The sequence below is a fragment of the Triticum dicoccoides genome, chromosome 2A (genome assembly GCF_002162155.2).
Source record: "Triticum dicoccoides isolate Atlit2015 ecotype Zavitan chromosome 2A, WEW_v2.0, whole genome shotgun sequence".
NCBI classification, from domain to species: Eukaryota; Viridiplantae; Streptophyta; class Magnoliopsida; order Poales; family Poaceae; genus Triticum; species Triticum dicoccoides.
The window spans coordinates 25,419,675-25,422,251 of NC_041382.1; positions in this window are offsets into that span (position 1 = coordinate 25,419,675).

Genomic DNA, 2,577 nt, shown 5'->3' on the forward strand with positions numbered 1-2,577 from the left:
TCGGCTTCAGTTAGCAGTAGTAGCGAAGGATTCGCTCGATCGGGTTCAGTTAACAGCCATCGATCGATCGATCGGGTTCAGTAACGCGTAGCCTGTAGTGCAATCGCTCGGGTTCAGTTAGAACGCAACGCCTCGCTCGGGTTCAGTTAGAGCCAATGCCTCACACACGCGCGCGTACGTGTACGAGAGAAACGCGCATCGCTCGGCCCCCGAGCTCCCACCGTAACCGGGAACTCACCGAAATTTTCCTCCCCCTCGCTTCTACCACGATTTTTTTCTGTCATGGACGGCCCAAAGAATGTCATGCAGCTGCGTCTCCGGCCCGCCCAGGACGAAAAGCCCATTTTCTGTCATGATTTTTTGTCATAGAAGTAGGAGCCCACCACATCTATGATGATACCGGGTTTTGTCACAATTATCATCATAGTAGTGTCATATGTATGACAGAAAAAAATTTCGTTCGGTCCAAAATGTCACAGATGTGTCTTTTTTTGTAGTGGTGGATCTATTGCAAGCAAGTACAATGAGTATGGTGTGGACCGACTCCAAGGCAGAGGCCAAGCAATGACGCTGGCACAACATTGTGGAGCAAGGAGGTTATGCGTGTTTCCAGACGGGTCATACTTAGTGTACAGATACCGCGGTTGAGGCGATGAGTCAACAAGATGTAGATATTCAGCGAGTCAAAATCAGAACGTGTACAAGATGATGACAAGTCAAGATTAAGGAGAGAATGTTAGAGTAATCTTGATTAGTCATCTGGTTTAGGTAAAGGTTTCTGTCCTAAGCTAGCTAGTGGTGTGACGACAACTTGTACTAGTTCTGGCTAGTTGTCTGCTAAAGCGCACGTAGTAGGAGACTGGTTTGGATTATTGTTTCGTTGGCGTGTCTAGCATAGGCAATATTAGTATGAGTCTGATTAGAAAATAGAGTCGGGCTAGGACAGAGTTGTGCGTGAGGGCTTGGCCAGACGTGTATATATACATGGGCAGCCTATAGCTTCGTAACAATCGTGGAGAAAAAGATAAAAGAAATAAAGAGAACAAGGGGCACGAAAAGGGCCCTTGGCCAAAGTTTTTGTGCGCGTGTGTTCATTGTGTTTTGATGTGATTGGCCTGTGGGCGAAATTCCAACAATTGCTATCAGAGCTGGGTCGATTTGAACCCGTGCTTGCTCTGGGTCGCGACCCGATTAGCGCCTCGGGGCGGGCGATATGGTCGCTGGGTGGTGCAGCATTGAGGAGGTGCGGGCCATGAAATCGCTGGGTGAGGCAGAGAAGAGGAGGAACAAGCGACCGTCGTTCGACGGAGCGACAAGGAGAGAGACGGCAGGCTGTCGTCATTAAGGTGGCGGAAGGAGGCCGTTGATGTTAGAGGTGGTGCCAAGGTGCGGCGCTATTGCTTATCAAGATCATCATGCAGGGGAGTCGGATGAGTCAAGGAGTCATGCGAGTTTGCACGGTCTATCGTCATTGAGTCTATGAGTCATCGCCGTGCCCAAGTGCTCGTCTTGGTAATGATTCGTTGGAGTGGAAGCGGTGTGCACGGTGTTCCGTGAGTCGTGTCCATGTCCTCAAGGAGCGTCTTGATTGCGGCCAGTGTGGATTAGGCGTGATACCGACGGCGGACGATGGTAGGCGAAGTCATCGTAAAGCGAGGAGGTGTGCGACCGGTGGAGAGTGGATCTATTGCAAGCAAGTACAAGGAGTATGGTGCGGACCGACTGCAAGGCAGTGGCCAAGCAATGATGGTGGCACAACATTGTAGAGCAACGAGGTTCTGCGTGTTTCCAGACGGGTCAAACTCAGTGTACGGATATGGTAGTTGACGCGATGAGTCGTAAAGAAGTGGATATTCAGCGAGTCAAAATCAGAACGAGTATAAGAAGATGACAGGTCAAGATTAGGGAGAGAATGTTAAAGTAATCTTGATTAGTCATTTGGTTTAGGTAAAGGTTTTGGTACTAAGTTAGCTAGTGGCCTGAGGAGAGCTAGTACTAGTTCTGGCTAGTTAGATTAGGTGTCCTTTGTTGGGTTTCGTAGTAATTTCAAAAAAATTCCTATGCACAAGCAAGATCATGTGATGCATAGCAACGAGAGGGGAGAGTGTTGTCTACGTACCCACGCAGACCGACTGCGGAAGCGTTGACACAACGTAGAGGAAGTAGTCATACGTCTTCACGATCCAACCGATCAAGCACCGAAACTACAGCACCTCCGAGTTTGAGCACACGTTCAGCTCGATGACGATCCCCGGACTCCGATCCAGCAAAGTGTCGGGGAAGAGTTCCGTCAGCACGACGGCGTGGTGACGATCTTGATGTACTACAGCAGCAGGGCTTCGCCTAAACTCCGCTACAGTATTATCGAGGACTATGGTGGCTGGGGGCACCGCACACGGCTAAGGAATAGATCACGTGGATCAACTTGTGTGTTTCTGGGGTGCCCCTGCCTCCGTATATAAAGGAGTAGAGGGGGGAGGCTGGCCGGCCAAGGGTGGCGCGCCAGGAGAGTCCTACTCCCTCTGGGAGTAGGATCCCACCCCCCCCCCCAATCCTAGTTGGAATAGGACTCCTTGA